This window comes from Nilaparvata lugens, chromosome 7, assembly GCF_014356525.2.
Source record: "Nilaparvata lugens isolate BPH chromosome 7, ASM1435652v1, whole genome shotgun sequence".
NCBI classification, from domain to species: domain Eukaryota; kingdom Metazoa; phylum Arthropoda; class Insecta; order Hemiptera; family Delphacidae; genus Nilaparvata; species Nilaparvata lugens.
In genome coordinates this window covers 34,625,839-34,634,601 of record NC_052510.1, presented here as the reverse complement: position 1 = coordinate 34,634,601, position 8,763 = coordinate 34,625,839, and the positions used below count along the sequence as shown (strand labels likewise).

Here is an 8,763-nt window from a genome sequence, read left to right as displayed (position 1 = left end):
TAATTCTGAGAAGAAAACGTGGTCTATTGGGATACAGTGTGATCTTGATACCGAGGATGACTTCTTCTACTATCACTCAAGATTTTTTTTTTGTTATTTCTATCAAAACTAGTCACTAGGACTAACCATTAGTTTTGTTCTGTTATTTCTTATCCTAAATCAATTTTTATTGCTAAAGTCTTCCAGTGAAGCCTACAGTTCCAATCTATAATTTCACTACTTTAAATTATTTCACTACACTTTTATTCAATATACTTTAATCACTCCACTAGTACTACACCAACTCGAAGGGCTTTGTTCTCTTCAACCTCCTAGTGAGTTCAGTGTTGTCTAGTAGTTGGATGACTTCGGTGTTGTCGTGTTGATGAAGACGTGACTCATGATGGGCTGCCAATCGTCTTATCTCACAGGTCACATAGGGGATGTGCAGATCTCGGTGCAAATCGCTGTTCCTTATGTACCAGAGCGCATTCACCATGTTCCGCAGTACTTTGTTTTGGAATGTTTGAATCTGACTGATGTTAGATGTTCTAGAGCAGCCCCAAAGCTGAATTCCATACATCCAGACAGGTTTTAGAATTTGTTTGTAAATCAATAACTTGTTGTCCAATGAGAGTTGTGATTGACGGCCCAACATCCAATAGATTTTACTGTATTTGAGTCCTAGCTTGCTCCTTTTCATCTTGATATGCTCTTTCCATTTCAACTTGGTGTCAAAGAGTCATTCCAAGGTATTTTGCTGTGTTGCTGTGTGGTACTACATTCCCATTCAGATTTATTCGAATTGGGTCATTGATAATTTTGTTTGTGAAGTTGATATGAATAGACTTCATTGCATTTAATCGAATTCTCCATTTTTTGGTCCAGTCACTGAATCTGTTGCTAGCATTCTGTAGTTTTGTGGCTGCTTCTTGTACTGTTTCCCCTTCTGCCAGTTGTCATGTTACTTTTAATGGAATAACACTTAGCCTCTTGCTTGGCGTCAATTGGTAGAGCATGAGAGTTCGCTTAATAACTATAAAATCTGGTTGTGGCTTTCTAGGGTATAATCTCACTAAAATCTTAATAGGCTCAGACAGGAGCTTTCACAATAATATAATACTGATAATTTATAAAAATATATATACATAAATATAATTTATATCCAATGATATTGAGGAATAAAATGAATGGTACACCATAAAAATTTGATACATATTTAAAACAAATAATCTCAAAATTAGATCAAAGAAAAAATATATAGAGCAACAAAGTATACAATGTAACAAGAAACGAAATCAGATAAAATATCACAGATCAGTACTATTTTCTAGTTCTATAGCACAAAACTTTACCATGTGCTTTCACTTCATTGATCATATGCCTTTATTTGCATGTAACTTTGACATCAACTTGCTGTTGCTTGTCAATTTGGATGATCCTACTTATATTATATTAACTTCTCAAATCAGAGCATGATAAATTGACAAATCGATAATTAAATAAATATAAATTTTTACAGTTTCCAATAAATAAATATATATATATATATATATATATATATATATATATATATATATATATATATATATATCAGGGTGCAAGGTTCGGCACCTGATGGAAATAGTAGGGGATAGAATAGGGGATCAATTTATCTAATGAACCAGAGCTACATTATATTATCACAAATTACATTATAAAATCAATGATCATGTGAACATTTGTATTATTAGCTTAGAACTTAATATTCTTTTAATTGGTGTATCCTTTGATATATAAATTGACTCGTTTCTATTCAATAAAATATTTCTTATACCATTTTTTAAGACTTGCACAAGTATTTTTATTAATTTCTTAATTTTAAAACCTTTCCGATGAGCTAGCTTTTATTTCTTATTTCACTCAAAGCACTGAGGGCGCCCTATTATTATTTCAACTATTTATCACTCACATGCTGAATTTTTTATAAGTTGCTGATGGTGATTCGAATTCCTGGTTGTCCTGGATTATTGGTGGCCGAAGTTGTCTCTTCCAAGGGATTAAAAAATATTCAAATGACTTTTGCTTTACTATAGCATCACAAAGTCTTATGGAAAATTAATAATTTGATTCAACTTTAAGTCATTAAAAAGGTACAGTAAAAGATATTGTGCTTTACAAATTTTGGTGACATTCCATGGTAGTGGTTGGCAGGCAAGTGGGCAAGTTCTACTTTCTTTTTCACAATTTTCATTTCCGACTTGCAAATTTACATAAAATTCAAATAATTTGTTACTACGACATTCAAGGCTCAAATAGTTCGTGCCAATCTATTAAATTATTATTTATGTTACACATGTTATAATTTATCTGCCTTTGGGCCATATCCAAAACATAAACTGAACAACAATAATTCATAAACTCTTATCATTTTTAGAAATATATACAAATATATTTGAATCGGCTCACTATTACCACCCATCAATTGCTACCATTTGATTGGTTCGAGCAAATTTGTTACAGTATACATGCGCCTATGAACCTCCTACTTCCTTAATACATTAAGTTATTTTTATCTGGGTTTTTTAGTACATTTTTACATGCATTATAATTTTCTAATGATTATAGGTTGTTTCTCACTTTACAACAATTAGTGATGTACATTTTTGGTTCCTCTAGTTGCATACCATTTAGTTACTATACACTTCTGCCAAGGTGTCTGGCTAGATTTTATGTTATGCGACTCAATCGATCATTAGGTTGCCGATCAATAGATATTTTATGCCTAACCTCAAATTTTCAATATTTTATATAATATTATATAAGTAGCAAATTATTTCCATTTCTATTCGGCCGTTATAAATTCAGCCATGATACCTGATATTATCTAATCTTTAAAAACGTTATCGCATTTGGCGATATTAGCCTATTATTCCACTTAGACCTATAAATTTCTTTCAAGTAGGGATTTTTATTTACCCATCAGAATTTGATTCGTTACACACGCCCCTGAATTTTAATTCAAAATATTTTGAGAATCAAGAATGTTTTTGATACAAATTCATTCTTCAACATATCAACATAATCTATCATTTATCCACCAAAAACACTTTCAAAAATTACAACAATTTGCAGACCTTATCTGCTTACGCCCCCCTTAGATCTCCATCAAATATAATAACAAATTATCCTTATCAACACAAAAAATATCAGAAATACAACATCTTAAATATATTTCCTCCTTATAACCTAATACAGTACTTTTCAAATTTGCCGCTTGCAATGATGCCAACTTATCTTCATACAATACATATTTGACTCTCAATATAACAAATTTCTTTCAAAAATAATTTCGATGTACAAATTTTTTGGGGCTCATACTTCATTATAATTTCTAGGTCTTAATATTAATAATATTCTATAGATCAGGTACAATTCTTCTTTTTTGCTACATATTTGGTTTTGGCTTTGATGGTAACTCGTTTCAATTCAGGTTTCTCCAGTAACAACATGGCATAAACAATGGTAATAAAATATAAAATGTATAAATAAATATATTTACACTAATAAATTCATTAAATATCAATATATAAATAGCTTTTTGGGTACAATACTTTTTTCATAAACATATGTTTAACAGGCGCTTTGTGCTTTGATTTAGTGGGCATTGCTAGTCTACAATTTCTAGATCCCTTTCCCACGTCATAATTCTCTGGCCTCCTGTTCTACAGCACAAAACTAACCTATTCATCACAATTTTCATATTTAAGGTAATTTACTTAATTTATTTTTTACTATCCCCGCTTGTGTCCTTTTTTATATGATGTAGATTACTAAAATACATACTTGAAAAATTGTTCTTCGACTGTTTCAGGCTTCTAACAGCTGGAAGGGATCAAAAGTTGGATTTGTTGCCATGAGGTTCTATGCCAAGATTAAATTTATTACGACAGGTCAGAAATTGGTTGATAATGATGTTTTCCTTTGACTTCTTATCGTATTTACTTCAAATTCGATGATATGGTTCATAGAAATTTCGTGGTTTACTTGCATCTTCTTGCATTCTGTTTGTTGACATTGAAGTAGGCCGGTTAGGTTATCTCCTGTTGATTTGTGAGGCTGTCCTATTATTAATTTATCCTTCATAAATTTAAAGTCCTGGTATCTGGTATATTTTTTCAAATAACTCCTTGCTCCTTTAATAATAATTTCTTTTAATTGATCCAAAGCCTTCCATTTATTTTCTTTCAATACTATCCACATAGTTTCTTTATTAACAACCTTAATCATATCAGGAAATAGTTTCGTTAAACAAGATTTCTCATAGGCCATAAATTTCTTCAATAATATTATCCCCTTCATTATTTCATTAACATCACAATTTTTAGCAAACATCATGGCCTTGATAACAAACAATTTCACCATACAAGATTTCCAACAGTCAAAAAATTCCTTCAACAATAACATGGTCTTAATTATAACATCAATAGCATCACTTTTCAATATTATCACAGCCATGGTAATCCACACAATACAATAAATCAGAACACTTATCATTTCTTTAATAATATAACCTCTCAACATATAATAGCCAGGTACTTCCATTTCATTTACATTATTACTTATTTCTTCCAATCTTATCAACCACTTTCTGTTCTTCATTAATCTCCATGAGTGATCCATTTCATTATTATCCACGCATGTTTTGGTTTTATCCCATTTATTTGGTCCATTTTTCCGGTCACATTGCTGATTATAAGCTTCAAAGCATATGTGCCATGGATGCATGCCGTCGATCCTCTGTCCTCCATCCTGGTGTCGGTCCGGTATCCTCCTCAGGCGTTTGTAACGTGCATGTGGCCGGTATGCGCACGCGCGGTTCCTCCTTCATCTCTTCCGCCTCCGGGCCTTGCGGTGCATGCTCCTCTTCTCCCGGAAGCCATCCTCTCGTTCTTCCATCTTGGGGTCCTTGGTCTGCCTCGGTGGTATCCATTGATGCAGGTGCATAGATTCTGTGTGCGGATCTGATACATATACATTGGTTAGCGGTAGAGTAGCTAATTTTGTTTTTTCTTTTAGACGTTGAAATATATCTGTTTGTATAAGGCTACATTGTGAACCACTATCTACTAATGCTTGAACCTTCATTCCATATATTTTGATATCGATATACACTTGCATTTGGATGTTGGGTAGCCTGCATTCTTTATCATTTTCTTCTAATAGAATTTCTGGTAAATCATTTCTGAAGGTGGTGTATGATGCTGAAATATCTTTCTTTCCTTTGTTTGCTTCATCGGAGCTTGTATGTGTTTTATCGGGGGTATCATATAGTCATGATTTTTTAGCTGTAGTCTTCTGTGTGCCTGGTGGTGAATTGTTGGGTGTTGGGTTCGGTGTTCTTTATTGGTTTAATCCTGTTGCATGCGCTAATGTGTAATTTGTACTTATTTGATGAGGTGGCAGTTTATAATTTCTGTTATAATTATTCTGAGTGTAACCATTATTTGTGTCTAATCAATCACGGCCATCATAATAATTCCTGCGATTATTTTGCTGTGAGTAATGATTTGTTGGGCGATTTTGAAAATTTCTACTATTCCAATTATTATTTTGTTTATGATCATAGTGGCGTTCAAATTGAGGAGCAGATCGAGAGCAATCATATGGTACCGGTTCATAAGTTTGGCTGGTATACTGATTAGTTTTTGAATTATGTTGATTCTGTGTATACATTTGATCTGACCGGTGATTTGATATTGCCATCACAGAGTGTATGCCATATAGATGATTTATTAATTGTTTGCAATCAGTTATGGGTTGAGTGGCGAGCGCCATTCTAACTTGATAAGGTAGCTTCTTTAAAATAATACTCGCTAATGCAGATTCGTTTATCGGCTCGTTCAGCTGAGAATTCTTGAACTGTAGGACAGTGACGAGAGTGGTACATGCACTGTCTAAATTAGGATTGAAATCGCATGATATGATATCCGCTAGAACGTCCAACTGTTTAATTCTGCTCCAATACTGTTCCAGGAAGACAGCGATAAACTCCTCCAATGATGTAAACTCATGGGCTCTACTCCGAAAAAACATCAGGGGTTCGCCACTTAGTAGGCTGGTCAAACGGAGTCGCTACATACCCCAAGAGGTGGGTGCAAGAGTTTGTGTTAATTTTATTTGGTCAATGAATGGTTGAGGTTGCAAATGGCAATCCGTATTATCAAATTTACTCAGTCCCTGCAGTATACTATGTGGATTTATGCCGTCTGCTTGAATTCCATGAGGTTGCTGCTGGATATGATTTTCTAATGCTGTTATTTTCTCATGTGCTGTCTGCCATTGATTATTGCTTGCAACTTTATAAGTCTTTACCTCTTGATTTAATTGAGTTAGAGTGGATTTGTGTATTTGCAGAGTTCCATTTAAAGCTTTACATGTTTCTGTGTTCTGATTAAGATTACCTTGCAATTGGTTCATTTGTGTGTATATACTGGTTTGTTTATTTTGTATAGCTGTGATACTATAAGTATTTTTATCCACTGTAGTAGAGATATTTTGGTTAGCGGCTGTAATCTGTTTTTTTTTAATTTCCTGTTGGCAATCAGCTTTAATGCTGGTTGTTATTTCCTGAATAGGTGCTGTGGATTGTATTACTAGACTATCTATCCTTGGAAAATGTTATTATTCCAATTGCAAACTGTTGGCAACTGTTGATTCTATTAAATCACTAGCCGTCAGGCTCGCTTCGCTCGCCATATCCGTCTAGCCAGGGGGCTCCGCCCCCTGGACCCCCGACTGGATCGCCCACGGATGAGATTAGCAGGCTCGCTTCGCTCGCCTGCATTTTTCATTTGAGCATTTTTATCATATGTTAGGACGATCCAGTCGGGGGTCCAGACTAAACGTCTGGCTAAACGGATATGGCGAGCAAAGCAAGCCTGACGGCTAGTAATATAATATTCCCAGGAATAGCTCCGATTAAAGTAGCAGTGCCCAATCAATTTTTCCGCGATAAATGCATTTCAATCTTCAACTTGGTGCCAACCTAAGTCAACTTAACTTAATGCCAACCTGACAAAATTATTAATTTAGTTGCCAGTTACAAACTGTTTCGAAGAGGTACTCTCTCTAGATTATAGTTCTATATTAACATATATGGTATGGACATTTTTCAATTATAATTAAGAGATTGGAATAAGAAGAATATACATGCTAAAAGACGAACTTTAAACCCTTAAAAACCACCCTTACAGTTAAAATATTGCCAAAAGATTTCTTAGTGCGCCTCCAAAGGGCCAACTGAACATCTACCAAATTTGAACGTTTTTGGTCCGGGAGATTTTTAGTTCTGCGAGCGAGTGAGTGAGTGAGTCAGTCAGTCGCAGTGAGTGCCATTTCGCTTTTATATATGCAGATAGATTCACTATGAAGAGATAGCAGACCTCGTGTGTCTCCAGCGTTATAGTCCTGTCACCAGCTGGCTTAAATCTTTGAATAGTAGACTTGAGATGCGCGGGAACACTAGCGTCAGGTGATTAATTTTCATAACGGCAAGGAAAGTTGTGTGATGTGCCACACCAGATTTTTTAGTATTTTCAATAAACTTTACTTCTAATCTGTTTCAATTTTTATTTAACCTTTATCTTGATTATAATTATTTGTTAATTTAGACTAATAAATTTACTAATCATTAAACAGCTGATGAAAAAAGTATCATGTACACTTCTTGATTATACAGACATTGATATTGATTATCGACATTTATCGATTTTGAATATCAAATCGGAGATTCGATTTCTTTTTATGGAGAAAATTTGTAACAACACATTGGTAGGTGGTTAGGGGGGTTATGTTGAAGTTATAACTTTAAGTTTTTAGAACATTAAAAAACAAGATGAAAGCGTATATTGATTTATTGAATAGTCTCATTACAGAAATTACAGATAAAATACCAAATACGTCAGAATAAATTTATTGGTATCAGATACATGGAAGTTTCCAAAGACAGCCAAATTAAAACTGTCAACTAAAAAAATTATATCAACAAATTTACAGTTATTGAATTTGATTATTATTATAAGTACAGTGTTAATATATCGACAGCTCAAAGTTAAAAAGATGCACTACAGTATATCAATATAATGATATTCTACATGCAAGTTATTTCACTAAAGATAAATGAGTTGTTAATAGAGATGTCTATTTAAGAAAGAAAATGTTGCTTAAATCAGTCTGAAATAAGAGGTAGGTAGATGAAAAAAAGAAGTTAATGACAAACTGTACCTATCTGTTTCACTACACTATAATGTAATAAATCTCAGTGCTATAAAACATTCCAGTTGATAAATATATGATATATTTATTTATTCATAGACAATAGATACAATGCAGGTAAAAACAACAGGCATTCGCCCAAAACTGCTTTAAACCTTAATTTGGAATACAAAGTCTAGAGGTTATGTAAATGATAGTTTAATTCAAGTTTTTGAAGAAATAACAATAAACGATTAATGAAAGTCTAGACTGTAATATAAAATTATGATGTAGGCTACATTACATTATGAAGTTTTATATGCATTAGTGCACACTACTGTACTGAAGTCTACTAAAAATGTATTCATATTATGATATATTAAGACTTGATCCCAGTATTTATAATTTTAATTTTTTACGACATAAAATGCTATTAATCTTTGATAAATAATAAGAATAACAATGGTATTTGAGGTGGTATCTCACCTTAATCAATAATATTAAAATAATATTCACCTCCAGAGTCAAGCTATGAAAAGTGCCGTTATA

At 33.2% G+C, this 8,763-nt stretch overlaps 1 long non-coding RNA gene across 1 annotated transcript; it reads left to right on the top strand.

Annotated features, from left to right (window-relative positions):
* The first annotated feature begins 3,690 nt into the window (after positions 1 to 3,690).
* LOC120352379 lies at positions 3,691 to 6,734 on the top strand. The gene is made up of 3 exons (XR_005571813.1): positions 3,691 to 3,728; positions 3,833 to 3,911; positions 5,995 to 6,734. It is a non-coding gene; the product is annotated as an uncharacterized LOC120352379 (long non-coding RNA).
* Positions 6,735 to 8,763: the final 2,029 nt, after the last annotated feature.